This window comes from Rhinatrema bivittatum, chromosome 8 (genome assembly GCF_901001135.1).
Source record: "Rhinatrema bivittatum chromosome 8, aRhiBiv1.1, whole genome shotgun sequence".
Lineage (NCBI taxonomy): Eukaryota > Metazoa > Chordata > Amphibia > Gymnophiona > Rhinatrematidae > Rhinatrema > Rhinatrema bivittatum.
The window spans coordinates 87,450,137-87,473,399 of record NC_042622.1 but is presented as its reverse complement, the minus strand read 5'-3'; the positions used below and the strand labels follow the sequence as shown (position 1 = coordinate 87,473,399).

At 43.0% G+C, this 23,263-nt stretch overlaps 1 protein-coding gene across 2 annotated transcripts in view; it reads right to left on the bottom strand.

The window, feature by feature from the left end:
• CFAP77 (cilia and flagella associated protein 77) overlaps positions 1 to 23,263 on the bottom strand; it is a 574,339-nt gene that overhangs the window by 546,896 nt on the left and 4,180 nt on the right. The gene's annotated exons all lie outside the window — the stretch shown is intronic.

Sequence of the window (23,263 nt, the reverse complement as noted above, 5' to 3'; positions counted from 1 at the left end):
TTCAAGCATCCAGCTAAACAGATAAGGAATATTAATTTCTACTTATTTCAGAGTACTTTTGTGATAGAATATATTGCTGTCTGTACTTTTATATTGTTTCTCTCTCTCTCTCTGCTTTTAGATATTGAGATTGTATATTAATTTGCTGTGGGTTAATTGTTTCAAGACAAAAAAACAAAACAAAAAAAAAAGCCTCTTGAGATACTCCAGTCACTATAATCACTCTACACTTTAATCTCTATCTTTAACTGCATATAGCTGTTATAAAAAATCATTGTCTAGATATAAACATTGGGGCAAAAAATTGATGTGGAGTTAATTTTAAAGCAAAACTGCAAGCATTCCTGAAACAGCCTTCCTCTAACCAGCTTGGGCATCAGACTAACAGAACAAACAGGGGGCAATTAGATCATTTGAGGGCTGTGCTCAGCCAGAATACATGAAATACTAAAACTTCTTGTGTTCAGCTAAGTAAAAAGTTTAACATATTAAGCCAATATGGGGGAGGCTATTGTCAAACTCAATAGCAGATACAGGGTCCTGAGAGCAACCTTGACCAAGGATAACTGTTTAACTCCCTCCCACCCTGCCCCACTACCCACCGACCCCTGGGGTTGGGTTTCTGATATAGTCTGCCTGAATACATATTAGTCAACTATATAAGCTGGTAAATTGGTAATTCCTTAAGTGTTATCCATCAAATTTACCAAAATGAGGACTATCCAATGCAACTATCCAACAGTTGCATTGGATAGTCCTCATTTTGGTAAATTTGATGGATAACACTTAAGGAATTACCAATTTACCAGCTTATATAGTTGACTAATATGTAGAGCCTTTATATTGAGGGTAATCATATGGAAACTTAAGGCTTGTCCCTTTTGTTCAGAACTCTCTACCTTGGAAAAGGAGCTGGCTGAAGTTAAAGCTGAATTAGCTTCAATAAAGAAAGTCTCACCCACTTTACATTATTCAGGAATTAATTTCCCATTACCATAGAATAACCAAAAGTCAAGGAAAAAGAGATTTACTGTGGGCTCAGGTAGGATAAGACCTGTGACCCACAGACACCCGTTATTGACAGCTGTGCAGCCCACAAGTCTACCCCTCCCCCCACTCACACAGGGCATTAAGGAACTCAAAAAACAGTATTACAGTGGGCTGTGGTAGAATTAGACATGTGATCCGGAGACACACTGTATCAAGTGCAACAAGTACAAAATGCCTTCTCTGTTTTAAAAACTGAAGAAGTTCTTGAGACAAAGATTGAAGTGTTATCTAAAAAGAGAGAAGAAACCCAATGCATACAGAAATTCCAGATCAGAAACCAAAGAAAAAAGCTCACTGTGATGGATGACTCTGTCAGAGGCACTAATCTTTTCCCTTGCACAAATGCAAAGGGAAAAGTGAATAACAAAACTCAACTAAAGAGGTCACAAAAGTAGTCCAGGAACAGAAGTAACCTGAACGAAGAAAGCTGGAAAGCCCAAACTACGAGCCCAAATGCTCGTAGTTTGGGCAATAAAATCCCAGATCTGTAAGCCCTAATGGTGGAGGTGGACTTGAACGTTGTTGCTGTCACAGAGACGTGGTTCATGGAATCTCATAACTGGGATATAGCAATACCAGGCTATAACTTGTTAAGGAAGGACAGAGAGGATAGGAAAGGGGGAGGAGTGGCTCTTTATTTCAGAAACAATATCCAAGCATCTGAGCTGCAAGGAAGATGGGGCAATGAAGAAGCACTATGGGCCAACCTAAAAAAAGATGGGACATCCATTTTTATTGGAGTGGTTTACAGGCCTCCAAACCAAAAGGAAGAGCTGGACAGAGATCTGGTTGAAGACATTCAAAAGATAGGAAAGAAGGGAGAAGTGGTGATCGTTGGAGACTTTAATATGCCAGATGTAGACTGGAGAATCCCATCTGCAGAATCTAACAATAGTAGAGAAATAGTGGATGCCCTGCAAGTAGCTTTGTTCAAACAAATGGTAATGGAACCCACGAGAGAGGGAGCTATACTCGACTTAGTGCTTACTAATGGAGATAATGTCTCTGATGTCCAGGTGGGTGCCCAACTCAGCACCAGTGATCAAACGGTATGGTTTAATATCACAAAAAGGATACAGAAAAGAAGCACAAAGACCCAAGTTTTGCAGTTCGAAAACACGGACTTTGATGAAATGGGGAAGTACCTGGGGGAAGAACTAGTAGGCTGGGAGAACAAGAGAGATGTGGAACAACAGTGGACCAATCTAAAAGGAGCACTTACCAAGGCAACTAATCTATATGTTAGAAAAGTAAAGAAAAGCAAAACCTATCTGGTTCTCAAAGGAGGTGGCTGACAAAATAAAGGCTAAAAGAACAGTGTTCAAGAAATATAAAAGATCCCAAAGGGAGGAGCACAAAGAAGAATACCTGGTAGAACTGAGGGAGACTAAGAAAGTAATCAAGACAGCAAAAAGTCAAGTGGAGGAGAGGATTGCCAAAGAGGTAGAGAGAGGTGACAAAACATTTTTCAGATACATCAGTGAAAAGAGAAAAGTTCAAAGTGGTATAGTGAAATTGAAAGGTGGAAAGGATCAATGTGTGGAGAGAGACGAAGAAATGGCAGAAATATTAAATGAATACTTCAGTTCGGTGATCACTAAAGAGGACCCTGGAGAAGGACCGTCGCTAGTTAACAAGTAACTGGAGGGGAGTGGAGTAGATGTAACTCCATTTACAGTAGAAAATGTATGGGAAGAGCTGGGGAAACTGAAAGTGAACAAAGCCATGGGGCCTGATGAGGTTCATCCCAGGATACTGAGGGAGCTCAGAGATGTGCTGGTGGGTCCACTATGTGACCTGTTCAATAGATCCCCAGAAACGGGAGTGGTGCCGAGTGATTGGAGAAGAGCGGTGGGCATCCCGCTTCACAAGAGTGGGAACAGAGAAGAGGCTGGTAACTATAGACCAGTTAGCTTCACTTCGGTGGTGGGAAAAGTAATGGAGTCCCTGTTGAAAGAGAGAATAGTGAACTATCTACAGTCGGGAGAATTGCTGGACCAGAGGCAGCATGGATTCGCCAGGGGAAGATCCTGTCAGACAAATCTGATTGACTTTTTTGACTGGGTAACCAAGGAATTGGATCAAGGAAGAGCACTTGATGTCATCTACTTGGATTTCAGCAAAGCTTTTGATATTGTCCCACACAGGAGACTGGTGAATAAAATGAGAAGCTTAGGAGTGAGTGCCGAGGTGGTGGCCTGGATTGCAAACTGGTTGACGGACAGAAGATAATGTGTGATGGTAAATTTCCCAGAAAAAAAAGGAAATCAACCTTGGTTCTCTACTGAACTCAAACTGTTGAAACTAGTCCTACGTCACAAAGAAAATAAATGGCGCAAAGCACCAAACTCCTCTACATTATAGACATACAAAGGAACCCTACATCACTACAGGACCGCAATTCTAAAGTCAAAAAAAGAATACTATGCAAACAAAATCCACGATCTCCAATATGATGCCAAGGCGCACTTCTCGTATGTGTCTCAAATCACAAAGCCTTCCCTATCGACGATACCCGACGATCAGGCACAATCGAAGGCCAATGAGCTTGCTTCTTTCTTCCAGCAGAAGATTGCAAATACCCTGGCAGTCTTACCAACCAAGACTACCTCCAGCTCTACATTCACCAACACTCACACCCACACTGGAATCAAGCTCAACAATTTCGAACTAATGTCCCCCGGTGAGATCGAATCCCTCCTCAAAGAGACAGAAACCATCTAGCCATCCAGCTGACAACATCCCTTCCAAACTTCTGCTACTGATTCCTAACAAGATCTCTGGACCTATAGCGAACATCATAAACTGCTCGTTAACCCAAGGGAGGTACCCAGACAGCTTAAAAACCGCTTCTCTTAAACCCCTCCTCAAGAAACACAACTTAGACCCCAAAGAACTTGCCAACTTCCGCCCCATCTCAAATCTCCCTTTCTTAGCCAAACTAACAGAGAAATTGGTTAATACTCAGCTTTCAGAATATCTAGAAGAACACAATATCCTATACCCATCCCAATACGGATTCCGCAAATCTCGCAGTACAGAAACGCTTCTCATATCATTAACAGACCATATCATTATGGGATTAGACAAAGGCTACTCCTTTCTTCTAGTACTCCTAGACATCTCGGCGGCATTCGATACCGTCAACCACTCCATCCTCCTGACTCGCCTAGCAGACATAGGTATAGCCGGATCAGCCCTCAGTTGGTTCACGTCATTCCTTAGTAATAGAAACTTCAAAGTCAAAATTAACAATAAAGAATCTCCACCGACAAGTTCCTCACTTGGTGTTCTGCAAGGATCCTCTTTATCACCTACTCTCTTCAACGTCTACCTCCTCCCTCTCTGCCAGCTTCTAACAGACCTTAACCTAACACATTACCTGATGACGTGCAGATTCTGATTCCGATAACAGAATCCATCACAAAATCACTCACGCACTGGAACAACTGCCTAAAATTGATCACCAACCTTCTCAACAGTCTTAATTTGGTTCTGAAAGCATCTAAGACCGAACTCCTCCAATCAAGACAACCCTCCTCCTCAGACCATCCTCAACACCCAGCTCACGCACACCCATGTAAGAGATCTCGGGGTTCTACTCATCAACCGCCTAAACCTAAAGAAAATGATCAACATCACAACCAAAGATTGTTTCTATAGACTCCGGGTTCTAAAAAGACTAAAACCTCTACTATTCTTCCACAACTTCAGGACAGTTCTGCAAGCCTTACTATTCGCTAAAATAGACTACTGCAGCGCTCTCCTCCTGGGTCTCCCCAGCTCATCCACCAAACCCCTACAATTGATACAGAACGCTGCGGCAAGAATTCTGACTAACACCAACCATGGAGAACACATATCACCTATCCTCCATAATTTACACTGGCTCCCGGTGAAATACAGAATCCTTTACAAATCACTCACTTTAATTCACAAATCCATCTACAATCATCTGCATCTGGACCTCAAGTTCCCTCTCAATCTCCATATCACCAACAGATGGACCAGAGAAGACCCTACAGGCCCCACCTACAAAAGCTACACGCCTCACCTCGACCAAAGACCGATCCTTTTCTACAGCAGGCCCAGCTATCTGGAACAACATCCCATCCAAAAGATGACAGGAAATTATAATGTTGGGCATGAGATTACCACAATGGTTTGTTCCCAGGGTGTTCACTTCTCCCCATGGATGGTGATTGTAAGCCCTGCGGGGATAGGGAAATACCTATTATACCTGAATGTAACTCACCTTGAGCTACCAATGAACAAGGTGTGAAATAAATCCAAAATCATTAAATAAAATCAGTGCTTGAATAAGGCAACAATGGTGAAAGAGCCTTGGTGAATGAGAAGTGTAGTTCATATTTCTTTTTATCACATCTCTGTGCATGGTATTTACAGACTATTGTCTCTTCTGACTCCTCTGTATTTGGTGCTCCATTCTGTGATTGAGTAAAGCCTCAGTATCTATATAGTATCAACAAACCTCTGCCTTTCTCTACAGCTTGTCACCAGAGATGTGCAGTCGTTTGCAACTAAATAAGCAATAAAGACAATATTTCCTATTTCAGGAAGTAAAAAAAACCAAAAGGAAAACCCACAACATTTCGTGTTTTTTTCCTATCTTTTTTTTTGGGGGGGGGGGGGCACATCTAGTAAAAAAAAACAACAAACAAAAAAAACCCCACCACACCCCCAACCCTTCAAGTTTAATTAAATACAACGCCTCTCAACTCACCCAATGTCCCTGGTGGTCCCGGAAGCGATCTCCAGCTCTTGGGCTGTCAGTAGCCAGTAATCAAAATGGCACCGGCGGCCCTTTGCCCCTACCATCTGAAAAAATGGCACAGCCCCTGTCACATGTAAGGGCACAGGGCCACTGGCGCCATTTTGATTACTGGCAGCCGATGGCCCGAGAGAGGGAGATTGCTCCCAGGCCCTGCTGGACCACCAGGGACATTGGGGGGGGGGGGGTGTTATGGTATTTAATTAAATTTGAAAGGTTGGGGGTGGGGTTTTTTTTGTTTTTTTTTAATGAAATTGGCAATGAAAAAAAATTTCTGATCTGGACAAAAAAAAAAAAGTATACACACCACTACTTGTCACTCTTGCTATAAAACAGTGCCTTCTTTAAGTGTGTTGTGTGTATATATAGCAGCATAATTACTCCAAAGTTCAACTTTGAAAATATGATTTCCAGATTATGGATAATTCTTGACAAATACAGCAGCCCAATAATAATTTATGCTCCTTGTTCATTAAAAAAAAATATATTTTTATTGAGACAATGATGGATGCTAGCTATAATACAACTGGCTAATAGCAGTACCTCCCCAGACTGCTAAAGAAATCACATAATTTGCCTGTTGCTGAATAATTTATAATAGGCTACTCAATCAACAAACTTGAAACTTCTCCACCTCCTAGCCATCATCTGAAGAAAGCTACAGGGTGCCTGACTTCTGTCTCAGTTCTCTCTCTCCTTCCCTGTCCAGCCCCTCCCCTTACAAGCAAAATGCAGGGAACAAGAGGGGAGGAGGATGAGGGTGGAGCAAATAGATCAAAGGAGAGAAGAGGCAGGTCTATGTCTAATCCAGTTCTTTTTCTGTTCTTATCCTCACCCCTCCTCCTGTCCTGAAAGGAACAGGAGGGTTGGAGTTGGGGTGGTGAGAGAAAGAAATCAGAATGTTCGATTCCTCAAAGATTTAAGTCAAACCAATGACTATTTTGATATAATTTCTGCATAGAGTGATGTTGCTTTAGCAGAATTTCATATTTATACAAAGGTTCTTACACCTGCATATGTTTTAGAAGTATGTAACTGTTGGTATCTCACAGCTAGCAGAGGCATTAAATTTCAAATAGCAGATTGTCATGTAACATTTTTGCACTTATTTATTTAGCACTTTTATATACCGATATTCAAGTAACAAAGTTACCAATCATTTCAGTTTACATTCCAACAATAACCATTACATGAGAATGCCTTACATTGAACCAGGATAAACAAACTTGGGTACAAAGAACTGGGTTTAACATATTGTATAGGAGGAAGAGACTTGACCGGTTACCAGGGTTGAACCTGTGGCCACCTGAGAGTGCCTGTAGACAGTGTGTAAGTCTCAGCTGCACATGCAAACATGCCCCTTTCCTAGCACCCACAGCTGGTGTTCCACTTGCCTTTAGGTAAGTATCCTTCCCATAACCTATTCCTTGAGTATTATTTGGGGACACTGTGATTCCACAAACCTGGGGTCCCAGACTACACATCCGAAACACTGGGATCACCCAGGTTCTCATTTACCTGGGGTGTTGCAAGCACAGCGGTAATAAACTAAAAAGTTTATTATTAAAAAGCAGGAACAGTGAACATAAAAGACAGTACATAAATTTGCTTTCCAGCAGGCAGGGGAAAAATAAGGGATTACATAGTAGCAACTACTATTTACTGAACCTCATTGCAGGGCTGAATGTTGTAAGACTCTCGTCTCAGTTAAAGGGGCAGCTGCTCCATTTTCCTTACTGTGCTAGGGAAATACAGGGAACTTGGGTCTGATTTCCCTGTGGGAGGAAAGAGTGGTCATCCTGCTGACCTTCATCCCAAACCTCTTCAAAAGGCCCCCTGTTTGGCCAAGGTGTTCCTGGTGAAAGTGGCCTAAGAAGCCATTGCCCCAATAACCTGCTGCTTCTATCTTCCTTCTGTACCAGCGACCTACCATCTGCTGGAGGGAGAGAACTATTGATGCCTTCCCTGCTGCACCAGGCTATATAGCAGTGATTCCCAACCCTGTCCTGGGGATCCCCCAGCCAATCAGGTGGGAACCACTGCTATATAGGGAGGGACATCAGCGTGAAAAGGTGCTGCACTCTGCCTCCATCTGCTGGTAAGGCGGATGAATCCCACTTGTATAGACTAGTGTCTGGCAGGACAATAAGGAATTTAATTTGATTTTGGGCTTATCTTGATGGCTTCTAACCTATCTCAATGGTAATATATACAAAAAAGGTAATTACAGGTATTACATGAATAGCTAACAAATCAAATACTCGTATATATTATTAAAGCATTTATTACAAAACCAAATCTATAAAATGTCGTTTGACACAAATTGCTCAATACAAATATGTCCTAAACAATCACATTTAGGAAACATCAATACATAACCACATATAAAGACATAAACATACATACATTGGAGGAAAATACAAAAATCTTTATAAGATCTCATGAGTTCGATTAATGAATTTCTACACATACCCCTATCACTGTCCTGTGTACCTGTCAAAAGGCCTTTGTTTCACCAATGGCTTCATCAGGGAATGTAAAATAACTACCTCAGGGGTTATTTATAGTATTACCAATAGAATGAATTGTCATATACGTGGCACTGTAGCATCAATTATTTGCTTGTTGTTCATATTCCACCTCAAGAAACATTTAAATTTTGATTAAATTTTCATCTAATGGCCAGACCCAGTTGTTGAACTTCCATACATCCACATGGTTCAAAACGAGGATGTTGATCTAAAACTCAGCATTTAAATACAATGTCATATAATGCTATATGACCCACAACAACATCATCATCAAAATTTAATCAATGTTTTTTTGAGCTGGAATATGGACAAGCAAATAAGAGATGCTACAGTGTCACATATATGACAGTGCAATTGCTGCACAATTTTAAACTGTTGAGTATTTCCAACTGGAGTATTTCCAACTTATTTCCAACTGGAGACCGCCAGTGCACTCAAATGAAAAACGCCGACACCCGGCAACTATGGGTGTCTTAAACTAGAGGTAAAGCCTGGCTTACCCGTGCTAGACTTGCTCTCACGGATTGTGGGATCTGTGGTATCTTCCAATGTTCTATCAAACAAAGCTACATCCATCCACTTAAAAGGATAGATCTCTAAATCTATTTTCATAACTTGCATTTAGTAATGATACAAATTTATATAAAGAGTTTTTAAATTATTGCAAAATTTGATATTATGAAGGGCTTTATACTTCAGAAATTATGCAAACTTTTTAAAGATATTCAATAGAGAGAATAATCTAACTCATTCTTCTATTTCGTTAGAGGATAAAAGTAAGCTGGAGGAAGATATTAAATTAGAGAAAATTCAATTGACAAAGTCTTTGTCCCCTGGGAAAGCCCCAGGCCAAGATGGGTTTTCCATAATGTTTTATTAGGCATTTTCAGAACAGTTGGTCCCTAATCTTAAAAAAAAAAACAACTCTGTTTCAAAAGTTTATTGATTCTGGTAGGTTGTTAGGCTCCCTATGTGGAACCTAGAAATACAGTGCTGGAAAAGATTGTGAACTTGTATCTAATTATAGACCCCTCTCTCTTATAAATGTGGACTGTAAAATATTTGCAAAAATCTGAGATTGAACAAGGTTCTTCTTGACTTCATAATTCAGAGATCAAAATGGCTTTATGTCCAAAAGAATGCCTTCAGATAATGCAAGGCTATTTTGTAACATTTTATCAGTGGCTAATACTCGGGAATAACCTCTGGTAATATCGATGCAGGAAAAGCCTTTGCTGGAGTGGAATGTCTTTTATTCTGTGTAACAATTGTGGTGCTTATGTCCCAAGGGCTACCATTTGGAAACTTAAGGGTTATCCAATTTGCTTTCAGCAGTCTGCAATGAAAAAGCAGGCGACTCATTTGAAAGAGGAATTGTTCATGTTTAAAAAAAAAAACAAAAAAAACCTCCCCTTCTTCTAGAATATCTCCCAAAGAAGATTCAGAAACCCAACAATAAATGGGCTCTGGTAGAACATCCATAAGACAATACGACACACAATTTTTCCAACTGTGAAGCACCCAGAATACCAGCCCCCCACTCTCACAGAGAAGTCATACATCCACAGTTCACAAACCCAGGAATAAATGGATTAGAATGGGTTCTGCCAGGACAAGGCCTGTGATGAAGAGCCACCCACTCTCCCCGCCGTTACCCTTACATAATACCTTTTCTATATTGGATAGCGAAGAACATAAAAACACAAGATATGCCATATTGGGTCAGACCAAGGGTCCATCAAGCCCAGGATCCTGTTTCCAACAGTGGCCAGTCCTAGTCACAAGTACCTGGCAAGAACCTAAACATTAAATAAATCACAAGCTGCTATAATTACCATAATAGCAGTTGGAGAAATTACTTACCTGATAATTTCGTTTTCCTTAGTGTAGACAGAAGGACTCAGGACCAATGGGTATAGTGTACTTCTGATAGCTGTTGGGAGATGGAGTCAGATTTCCAATCTGACGTCAGCCTACATATACCCGTGCAGGAAGCTCTGCTCTTCAGTATTCTCCTCGAAAAGCAATTGTGGATATACGTGTGCTTTAATAACTTGATTAACTTGGACTGGTTGAACTTATTTCCAACTGGAGACCGCCAGTGCACTCAAATGAAAAACACCGACACCCGGCAACTATGGGTGTCTTAAACTAGAGGTAAAGCCTGGCTTACCCGTGCTAGACTTGCTCTCACGGATTGTCACCTGAGGTTTCTGGATTTTAGGACAGCCGTGGGCGGGATGCTGAGTCCATCTGTCTACACTAAGGAAAATGAAATTATCATGTAAGTAATTTCTCCATTTCCTAGCGTATAGCAGATGGACTCAGGACCAATGGGATGTACAAAAGCTACTCCCGAACCGGGTGGGAGGCTGCCCGTGGCCCACTTAGTACTGCCCTTGCAAATGCTGTGTCCTCCCGGGCCTGAACATCCAGGCGGAAGAACCTCGAGAAGGTGTGAATGGAGGTCCACATTGCCGCCTGACAGATCTTGGCGGGTGACAGCATCTTGGTTTCTGCCCAGGATACTGCCTGGGCCCTTGTGGAATGGGCCTTGACTTGTAGAGGTGGAGGCTTTCCTGCCTCTACATAGGCCACCTTGATTACTTCTTTGATCCAGCGGGCTATGGTTGCCCACGAGGCCGCTTCCCCTTGTTTCTTCCCGCTGTGAAGGACGAATAGGTGGTTCGTCTTTCGTACGGATTCTGATCTTTCCAAGTATCGAACTAGGAGTCTGCCGACGTTAAGATGGCGAAGAAGGCGTGAGTCTTCGAGTCCTTATGCTCGTCTGGAGATGGCAGAGAGATGGTTTGGTTTAGATGGAAATGAGAAACCACCTTGGGAAGGAAGGAGGGGGACAGTGTGGAGCTGTATGGATCCCAGTGTGAATCTAAGGAACAGTTCCCAACAGGATAGTGCTTGAAGTTCGGAGATGCGACAGGCTGAACATAATGCCACTAGGAATGCAGTCTTCAAGGTCAGGAGCTGTAGTGACAAACCACATGTAGGTCTGAAGGAAGCTCCCGCCAGGAAGTCTAGTACTAGAATGAGATTCCATAGGGGCACCGGCCACTTTAGTGGTGGCCAGATTTGCTTGATCCCTCTCAGGAAACGGGAAATGTCTGGATGGCATGATAGACTGATGCCATCCACTTTGGCTCTGAAGCAGGCCACCTGAACCTTGATGGAGTTGAGACAACCCCCTTCTTCAAGCCGTCCTGCAGAAATTCCAGAATCATGGGGATTTTGACTATCCGCGGAAGGATGTCGCGGTCCTCACACCAGGCTTCGAATATTCTCCATATTTGTATGTAAGTTATAGATGTGGTAAACTTGCGTGCTCGGAGCAAGGTGTCAATCACTGCCCTTGAGTATCCACTCTTCTTCAGGTGAGTCCCCTCAATGGCCAGACCGTAAGAGAGAATAGAGTTGGGTCTTCGTGGAGGATCGGTCCTTGCTGGAGCAGGTCCCTGTGTGGGGATAGACACAGAGGGTTCCCCGCCAGAAGTCTTTTCATGTCTGCATACCATGGCCTTCTTGGCCAGTCCGGGGCCACTAGAAGAACTAGCCCCCTGTGGTGCTCTCTGTTGCGGATGATTCTGCCCAGTATTGGCCATGGGGGAAAGACGTACAGCAGGTCTTCCTGTGGCCAGGTCTGGACGAGGGTGTCGATTCCCTGGGATTGTGGTTCTCATCTGTGGCTGAAGAACTTAGGAACTTGGGCATTGGACCGGCTTGCCAGAACATCCATGGCTGGTATTCCCCAGTGGTTTACTATCAACTGGAAGGCTGTGGTCGACAGCATCCATTCCCCTGGGTCTAGACTCTCTCTGCTGAGGTAATCCGCAGTGACGTTGTCTTTTCCCACGATGTGGACAGCTGAGATCCTTTGTAGGTTTGTTTCTACCCATGCCATTAGGGGATCTATTTCCAGGGACACCTGTTGGCTTTTGGTTCCTCCCTGGCGGTTGATGTAGGCAGCTGTTGTGGCATTGTCCGACATGACTGACAGATTTGCCCGGGAGTCTGTGACTGAATCGAAGGCAGGCTAGTCTCTGACTGCCCGGGCTTCCAGTCGGTTGATGTTCTATCCCAACTCTTCCTTGTCCCATTGCCCCTGGGCCGTCAGTTCCTGGCAGTGGGCTCCCCACCCTCGTAGGCTCGCATCCGTGGTGAGCAAGATCCAGGTTGGTGGGGATAGCCTTACTCCCTTGCTCAGATGGTCTTCTTGTAGCCACCATTGGAGCTGGGTCCGCACCTCTGCCAGTAGCTGGAGGCGAACGGAGTAGTTCTGGGACATCGGGTTCCATCGCGACAGTAGGGAACGTTGTAGTGGTCGCATGTGGACCCTTGCCCATGGGATGACTTCTAGTGTTGATGTCATGAGGCCGAGGACTTGGAGGTAGTCCCATACCTTGGGACGAAAACAGGTCAACAGGTTTTGCAACTGGTCCATCAGTTTCCTTCTCCTTGTATGGGCAAGAATGACCTTGCCTTGTTTGGTGTCGAACCGGACTCCTAGGTATTCTAGTGATTGGGAAGGCTGCAGACAGCTCTTGGTTGTGTTGACGAACCACCCGAGATTCTGCAGTAGATTCTTGACTCTGGTGGTCGCCTGGTGACTTTCCTCTGGAGATTTTGCCCTGATCAGCCAATTGTCCAGATATGGATGTACAAGGATTCCTTCTTTCCTCAGTGTCGCCGCCACTACAACCATGATTTTGGTGAACGTCCGAGGGGCAGTAGCTAGTCCAAAGGGTAGCGCCCGGAACTGATAGTGATGGTCCAGTATTGAGAAGCGTAGAAAGCGCTGATGGTCGTGATGGACCGGAATGTGGAGATAGGCTTCTGACAGATTCAGAGAGGTCAGAAATTCTCCCAGCTGTACTGCCCTTATGACCAAGCGTAGGGTTTTCATGAGGAAGTGTGGTACCCTCAGGTAGCGATTGACGACTTGAGGTCCAGGATGGGCTGGAACGTTCCCTCTTTCTTGGGGACGATAAAATAGATGGAATAGTGTCCAGTATTTTGTTGGTGAGCAGGCACCGGTGATAACGCCCTTAGAGCGAGTAGTTTTGTCAGTGTGGTTTCTACTGCCGTCCTCTTGGAGGGGGAGTGGCATGGTGATTTCACAAATTTGTCTGGAGGGATACTGTGGACGTCCAAGTAGTATCCCCCTCGAATGATGGTTAGGACCCACTTGTTCAACGTTGTCTCGACCCATCTTTGGTAGAATAGGGCAAGCCTGCCCCCTATGGCTTCTTCTTGTGGATGGGTCTGTTGATTCTCATTGTAGGGGTGCAGCTGGGGCCTGGACCTGAGCCTGCTCCCCTCTTGTTGTGTCTGTTCCAAAAGGACTGGCTCCTGTCTGCGGGACGAGGTGCTTGGTATGTGTTTTTGTACGGTCTAAAACGCTGGGATCCGCGGGGGGAGGAGTTAAGATGGCCGCCCGGTAGAGTAGCACGCTGTTCGAGCTCCTGAGCCAAGTAATATAGAATTTACTTGCTGTTATTTTTCTTGCTATGGGGAGAAAGCGCAAACCGCGGGGAGAGCCTTACCCTGCTGTCTCCTCCGCGTCGATGCCAATCTCCGGCCCTATGGACGCTCACATCGTTCGCAGAGACGCGCAAGCGGAAGGAATACAGCCGCTGGAGAGTTGCGGAGGAGAAGATGAGCTCCCTTCTCTCCTAGGCTCCATGTCACCTTTTAGCCCTGCTGAAGGAACGCCGCCGGTAAATCCTGCCGAGGAAAGAGCTGCTCCTGGGACGAGGGAAACGCAGTTAGACCAAGGCGTCAAAGGGCGGAGCCCAGCAGGGTTCGGAGGTGCAACAGCCTCGGCAGACACTCCAGGGAATATCGATGAGCAGACCGGCATTGAAGGAGAATCAGCTTTGGAAAGACAGGCTGGAGCGGCTGCAGTAATCCCTATTATGAATATACCACCAGTGGTAAGACCTTCAGAATTTACTTTGGAGACTATTTGGGAAACTATAGTAGAGATGAGAGCCTCTATTTTACAACAAGTTAATTCCACAAATGTTAAAGTTAATCAGGTGGAAGAAAAAGTGAAAGTGCTAAGTAACACTACTACAGAGCTGGAACACCAAATTGTGACGAATAGACAACAAATATCTGGAAATCAAGTAGTACATTCAGCGATGTTAAAGGAGAGGAATAGCATGGCAAGGAAAGTGGAGAACTTGGAGAATTTAATTAAAAATAGGAATTTAAGGTACATAAGTTTTCCTCAGGTTCCTTTAATTTCTCCCAGAGACATGTTAAAGAGATATCTTTTGGAAGTTTTGCAAATAGATGAAAATGCAATACCACCGATTACAAAGGTTTTTTATTTACCTAAACCTAGAAGATTACAGGAGCAATCGGAAGGGGTGCTACCATCTGAGCCTTTACAGAATCAATCATTGAATATCTCAAACATTTTAGAGACTTCAGATTCCGATTTGGCAATACCAGCAACGTTGATAGTGACGCTCGCACTGGAACATGACAAGGAATGGTTATTGCGATTAGGTCTTCGTCATAGGACTAAATTATTTCTTCGTTGTAATATTAGAGTCTTTCCGGATGTCTCGCGGGAGACACAAAAAAGGAGGAAGGCTTTTCTTTTATTAAGATCTCAGGTCTTGCAAATTGGGGGGCTTATTTCTTAAAGTTTCCATGCAAATGCATAATAAAGTATAATAATAATACTTATATTTTCTTTGATCCCCCCAATTGACGCAGTTTCTAATAGGGAAGAATGTTGTGACACCAGCCTCACCAAGTATGCTGTTGTAAGTTCCTCATAGTTATTTAGTCTCTGTATTTACCGAGCATATTTCCTTATATTACTGTAGTAAAAGAATTATCTTCTACGTTTCCTTAAGTTGAGTATAACTCTGTTCCCCAATATTTGAGGACTTTATACAGTGATATATAAGATTATATTTCCTGACTGGTAATTGTTTTGAGTGTAAATTCCATCAAGGAATCGTTAAAAAAATCCCTTATCTTTTGGGACAGTTGCTTCCAGGAAATCAGCTCACTCCTCTTTAAGCTTAACCTAGTCATCAACAAAGACAAGACCGAATTCCTAATCATCTCTCAAGATGAAAACCTCCTGACTAAGGAGACAGCCTATCACCCAGATGATCAGCCTCAGGTCAATAGCCACTATCTACCTAACTACCCTTCAACAATGCCAGATAACATCAAAAATACCTCATACGTAAGAGATCTAGGCACCCTCCTGGACAACCAGCTGAACCTCAAAAGGTTTGTCAACAATACGACGGAGTGCTTTTTCAAATTACAAGTCCTTAAAAAGCTTAAACCTCTCCTGCACTTCTATGATTTCCGCCTGATTCTGCAATCAATCATACTCACCAAAATTGTTTACTGTAACTCGTTGTTGCTAGGGCTCCCGGCTGTCACCATTAAGCCTCTACAGATGTTACAAAACGCAGCCGCCAGGATTTTAACAAACTCAAAAAAGAGGGATCACATCACACCCATCCTTTACAACCTTCACTGGCTCCCTATCAAATATAGAATCCTCTACAAAGTGCTGACCATCATGCACAAAACACTTCACAACCTTGCCCCAATCGATCTCACCTTCCAGGTTCGCCCTAATAACTCCACTAGACCAATGAGAAGAGCATACCAAGGCACTCTCTTCATCCCTCAAGCTAAAACATCTCTAAGGAACAGGGCCTTTTCTACCGCAGGTCCCACTCAATGGAACACTCTCCCACCAGACCTCCGACAGGACCCTTGCCCCATCTCCTTCAAGAAAAAACTAAAAACTTGGTTATTCAACCTTGCATTTCCAGAACCCTCATTTTAGCTAACACGTGCTCTCCATTTCTCGCAACATATCCCTCCTCATTTCTTCTCACAATTATGGTTTGGTTTGTTATAAGTTCTCTTTCATTTTTCACTTTTTCTCTAACTCATGTTACCTTTCAAGAGACCCTCAGATACCTTTTAGTCTTATTCTGCCTAATGGATCCATGCACAATCAATTGGATCGACCGTTTATTGTGACCTTTATTACTATGTAATGCTAATTGTTTTCCTGGTCAGTTTACTTTCTGACTATGTTACCCAGAGTTTTTTGGGTTTTTTTTCCTTATACGTTCATGGTTCCATGTATCGCCTACAGGCAAGTTCTTTGTTCATTGTAAACCGGTTTGATTTGTATCTAATGCAAGAAGATCGGTATATAAAAACTAAAAATAAATAAATAAATAGTTATCTCTGTATTTTCTTTCAAGATGTAATCTTGTTAAACTCTTAAAATGCATAAAGATAAAATAAAATAAAAAAAAAACAAAAACAAAAAAAAACCAAACGCTGGGATCCTCTGCCCTTGGATCTTTGGGGAGAGGTTTCTTTTGATCCTGTCCTCCGGTAACCGAGGTACTGGGATTCGCCCCATTTGTCGGCTAACTTCTCCAGTTCGCTTCCGAACAGGAGGGCTCCTTTAAAGGGCATTCTCATGAGTTTTGTCTTGGAAGTTGTGTCAGCTGACCAACTTCGGAGCCACAGTTGCCTTCTGGCTACCACTATGGATAAGACTCCCCTGGCTGAGGTGCGCACCAGGTCGGAGGTCGCATCCGTAAGGAAAGATATTGCCGGTTCTAATGTTTCGATGGACATGGTTGCGTCCCCGGACAGCAACAAGCAGGCATGTGTCACCACGGTGCAGCAGGCAGCGATCTTCAGGGACATAGCTGTGACATCAAATGACTGTTTAAGGATGGATTCCTGACTTCTGTCTTGGGCATCCTTGAGTGCAGCTCCTCCTTTGATTGGAATGGTAGTGCGCTTTGAGACAGCGCAGACCATGGCGTCCACTTTGGGGAACCCCAGGAGCTCTTTGGCTGAGGGTTTCAGGGGGTATAGGGCTTCTAGGGCCCATCCTCCTTTGAAGCTGGCCTCCGGGGCATTCCATTCCAGGTCAATCAGTTGTTGTATGGCCTGCAGCATTGGGAAATAGCATGAGGCCTGACGGAGCCCGACCAAAACAGGTTTCGTCTTTGGTTCCGCTGCAGTGCTTGCTGGGATAGCCAGCGTCTTCAGGCTCAGAGACACGAGATCCGATAACTCTTCTTTGGAGAAGAAACGCATCATGGTTCGGTATGGTTCCATTCCTGGAGGGATTTCCCCTTCCTCCAGGGAGTCTGGCGCTTCCTCAGAGGTCTCTGTGTCCCCTAAGGGGAGGCACGTCTCGGGGAGGCCGCGAGGGGCCTGGAAGGTTTTGGTCTTCTGGTGGAGTCTATGGCTGTGTCACTGGACAAAGGTTTGCAACCCTTTGAAGAATTCCACCCAGGAAAAGGTTCCTGGGTCTATATTGAGTCCAGCGGCGTTCCCAGAGGGGCCCATCTGAGGAGGGGCTGAGCCAGAGAGAGAGAGGTCCGCAGTACTATCATTGGTGGAGCTGGATTCCTCTACTGGCAGAGGGAGGTCTTGCCTTGGCTCCCCCTGAGCCTCTTCGCACTGTAGGCACAGGGCAGCAGCCACTTCGGTTTGCGCAGCTCTCAGGTGGCAGGCTGGGCAGAGAGCTTGTCCCTTGGTTTTATTGGCCGGCGGTGCCAATGGTTTGTGCGTGTGGAGTGCCTTAAAAAAAAAACTCGTCTGTGCGCGCACCGGGAGGCTTAGTTGTGCGCTCCGGGTGTGCAACCGCTGTGTATGCAGATCGTTAGATGTGCGCCCGACTGGACAGAGATCTGGTCAAAGACATTAAAAGGAGGGAAAGAAGGGAGAAGTGCTGCTCGTTGGAAATTTTAATCTGTTGGATGTAGATTGAAGTATTCCTACTGCTGAATCTGCAAGAAGCAGAGAGAGAGAATGCCCTTCAAGGGGCTCTGCTCAAACAAATGGCAATGGAACCCATGAGGGAGGGTGTGGTACTCAATCTAGTGCTCACAAATGGGGATGTTTCTAATGTCCACCTAAGCACCAGTGATCAGACAGTATTGTTTGATATAGAAAATAAGAAACAGAGAAGTCACATGAAAACCTGACTTTTGAATTTCAAAAATACAGACTTTGTCAAAATGGAGATGTTCCTGGAGAAAGTACTGGAAGAATGAGAGAAGATATGTGAGATGGAACAACAGTGGGCCAAATTAAAAGCAGCTACTACAAAGGCAAAAAAATCTATATGTTAGAAAGTAAACAAAAGTAAGAGGAAAAAGAAACTGATCTGGTTCTCAAAGGAAGTTGCTAAAAAAAAATAAAGGCAAAAAATAAAGGCAAAAAGAAAAGCGTTCAGGAAGTACAAAGGATCCCAAAATGAAGAATACAGGAAAGAATACCTGGTGAAAATAAGGGAGATTAAGAAAGAAATCAGGAAAGCAAAACGTCAAGTGGAAGAAAGGATTGCCAAAGGGTCAAGCAAGGTGACCAAACATTTTTCAGATATGCCAGAGAAAGAAGGCAGGCCCAACATGGTTTAGTGAAGTATGTGGAGAGAGATGAAGAAATGGCAGAACTATTTAAAAAACAAAACAAAAAAACCCCAAAAACTTCAGTTCAGTGTTCACTAAAGAAGACCCTTAAGGACCCTTATTGGTTGACAAGACTGAAATGGGGGTGAGGTATACAAAACTCCATAAAGAGAAGAGAATGTATGGGGAAAAGGTAAGAAAACTAAAAGTGGACATGGGGCCTGATGAAGTTTATCCCAAGGGCATTCAGAAATGTGCTGGTGGGTCTGCTGAAAGACCTGTTTGATAGATCCCTAGAAATAGGAATGATGTTAGCTCTGGACCATGACAAGGAGTGGTTATTTCGCTTAAGCCTATGACGTAGGGAGGATACGTTTCTCGGTTGTGAGTTTATCCGGATGTTTCACGTGAAACTCAAAAAAGAAGAAAGGCCTTCCTTCTACTAAGACCTCAAGTTTTGCATGTTGGAGGGGTATTTTACTTAAAGTTTCCATGTAAGTGTGTTATTAAATATTGTAATAATACATATATTTTCTTTGACCCACCCCAGCTAACTCAGTTTTTAGTAGAAAAGTTGATGTAACACCAGCTGTTCCTAATATTGAAACCGTATGTCCCTCATAGTAAAGAGATCTTGGATCTCCTAGTTGTTTCTTTATATTGATTAAGAGTTATTTATTATTTATTTATTTATTATTTAAAATCTTTTCTATACTGTCGTTAAACTAGTTGCCGTCACAACGGTTCACAATAAGGCACATAAATTAATGTTACTAAATGTATTAAACAGGTGCCATCAAGATACGGTAACATAGTAAATCATGTCTATTCTTATCCATATCAGCTGTAAGAATGAATTAAAAATTATATATTATCCTTTGGTGTTGAAGCTAAAATATAAATTAAAATACACACACATTGAATAAGGTGATGTGTGTGGGAGTTCTACTGATCGCATCCTACACTTCTTTGGATTCTACTCTCCATTCTCTTTGTGAAATGCTTGCTTAAATAACCATGTTTAACTTTTTCTGAATGTTTTGAAGTCTCTTTGCAATCTGATTTCTAAAGGCATGGTGTTCCATATTATAGGTCCTGCGAAGGATAGATCCCTTTCCCTTACTTGGGTTAGTCTTGCTGTTTTGACTGAAGGAGTTGTGCTTATGTTTTCCTAGAGTTGTGTATGACCATCCCCCCTCTATTGAGGACTTTATATACAGAGATGTAAATTTATATATAATTTCTTTTTGTGGAACTTCCTTGAAATTGATGATTTGATAAATCTCTGTAATTCTTGTCAAGATGATATTCTTGATGAAATTCTTTAAATGCATAAATAAAAAAAAAAAAAAAAGAAATGGGAGTGATGCCATGTGATTGGAGAAGAGCAGTGGTGGTCCCACTTCACAAGAATGGTAGCAGAAAGCAGGCTGGTTAGCCTCACTTTGGTGGTGGAAAAAACTTAATGGAAACTCTGCTGCATGAAAGGATAGTGAACTATCTAGTCAGGAGGATTGCTGGACCCGAGACAATATGGATTCACCAGAGGAAGGTCCTGTCAGACAAATCTGATTGATTTTTTTGATTAGGTGACTAGAAAATTGGATTAAAGAAGAGCACTCGATGTGATTTACTTGGATTTCAGCAAAGTTTTTGATATGGGACTGCATAGAAGGCTCATGAATAAAATAAAAAGCTTGGGAGTCTGTGCAATGGTGGTGGTGTGGACTACAAACTGGTTGACTGACAGGAGACAGCATGTAATAGTAAATGGATCCTACTTTATATTCCCTTCATATCCTTCATATTCCCCTTGCCCCCGGCGAGCCCAGCCTCCGATCGCGCTGCCTGCCTGCCAGCCATGCCGCCCATCAGCGCGACTACATCTCCTCGACCCTCCCACCAATTATTATTATCACCAACTAGCAGCCAATTAAAAGCAGAGAAGGAGATTTAAATTTCGGAATTTTACTTAAATTGCCTGATCTGCTGGCGCCGCGCGCCTGCGTCGCGCACCGAAGGAGCGCATCAAAGGGGCTGGCCCCTTTGTGCGCCCCTTCGTGCAGCCACTGAGTTTGTGAAGAATTTAAACAAAATATACTCAAAAAAAAAAAAATTTTTTTTTTTTTTCTCATAACTCTACTTTCACAGTAATATCACCTCTTCAGTCACTCGGTACCCTCTCAACTTCAGACACACTCCAGCAAGCTTCACCCGGACCTCTCTCAACCACAGACACACTCCAGCAAGCTTCACCCGGACCTCTCTCAACCACAGACACACTCCAGCAAGCTTCACTCGGACCTCTCTCAACCACAGACACACTCCAGCAAGCTTCACTCGGACCTCTCTCAACCACAGACACACTCCAGCAAGCTTCACCCGGACCTCTCTCAACCACAGACACACTCCAGCAAGCTTCACTCGGACCTCTCTCAACCACAGACACACTCCAGCAAGCTTCACTCGGACCTCTCTCAACCACAGACACACTCCAGCAAGCTTCACTTTGACCCAAATCCCTAACCTACTGACTAACTTTAGGACTACTATTTCTTCTTCTCCTCCTTTCTTCAGTGGCTTTCCTTATCTGACCACGCTGCTATCAAAACTTCCTGCGCGTCTAGAGTATTTCAATTTCTGGGCCCTACAGCAATAAAAGAGCTTGCCCCTACATCTCGCCTATTCACTTAGTACCATTAAATTATGCACCAATCAGAAATGTTCTCCCGCCACATTCCTACTATCAAACACTTCAACGTGAATTATAAACCGGCTAGATTTCTCCAACACTCCTCATTAACCAGAACATTAACACCTATTATGGTAGCACCTATCACTCAAATGTTAGGTCTAATAACTTTCTCCATCCTTCTATTAAATACACAATCTCTTCTAAAAAAGATCACCCTACTAAACGATATCCTCACAGATGAAAAGCCAGACATATGTACGATCACTGAATCATGGCTAAAAGACACTGACACAGCCATAATAAATCAACTTCCCACTGACACTTACAATGTTTTCTCCATTCCAAGGATCAAAAAGAAAGGTGGAGGTATTTCTCCTGGCTGCCAAAAAGAAATTTAACCTTACAGTTCAAACTACTTCCCCTTCCTCCAAAATGGAGACTGGCCTTTTCAAATCTAAGGATCTTCAAATCTGCCTAATCTACTCCCCCCCCCAGCATACTTGAGAATAACCCATCTCTACTAACAGAATTTATTATCAAAAACCTTGATATTCACCTCCCAACAATTATTTTGGGGGATTTGAACCTACACTTTGATCGCATCCCTCTAACCCCAGCCTGTGAATCTTTACTAACCTCTCTTAATGCTCTAGGCTTTCAACAAGCTGTGACTAACCCGACTCATAAAGCTGGTCATACCCTTGATGTCATTTTTACTAACTCCCATATTGATACAAAACCTCCCCTCTGCACTCCAATTCCTTGGTCGGACCACTTTCGGATCGACACCTGCTGTACAATAAAACAATTACCATCTAATGTTCACAGCAAAAAAACCATCTACTTCCGAAAACAAGGTCAAACAGATGAAATTAATAATGTGATATCAGAAGATCTCAAAAATTTAGATCTCACAGACGCTGAAACAGCTACCTCTTCTTGGTTTAAAATTACTAGTAACATAGCAGAGAAACTCTGTCCTATTCAATCCAAGGAAATCAATTCCGAAAAAATAATAAGGAAAAAACCTTGGTATACTCCCGAGCTTAAAGCTATGAAAATGGAGCTACGTAAGACAGAAAAAGAATGGCACAGAAACCAAAATTCCACGACTTTATTAAAATTCAAATCATTACTACACAAATATCGCCAAACCACCGACAAAACAAAAAAAGATTTCTATGCTTCCAGAATTCATCAATATCAATTCAACCCTCAAGCACTTTTCCAATATGTCAAAAGCCTTGTTACTGCTCCAACTCACAACAATCTAAACAACAATGATGATTCAAAATGTGAGGAACTAGCTACATTCTTTTATAACAAAATACATTCTATTTTAAAGAGATTTAATTCATCTCCTGCTCCTTTTCACACCAACCAAGCTACATCAGCCGCTCAAGATAAATTTGAAACAAAGCTATCTAATCTTGAGATTACTACTGGTATTGAAGTTGAGTCAATTCTAAAGAAAATGAAACCAGCTTTCCACCCCACAGACATCTTACCTACTAAGACTCTTCTTACAATACGTTCTACAATAGCAAAACCTATTGCAAAGATTCTTAACAAATCCATCACCACAGGCATAGTTCCTTCTATACTTAAACATGCTATCATTACCCCAATGATAAAAAAATCTAACCTAGATTCATCTGATCCAGCAAACTTTCGACCAGTATCAAACCTACCCTTCCTCTCAAAGATTATGGAAAGAGTCATCAACAAACAACTATCT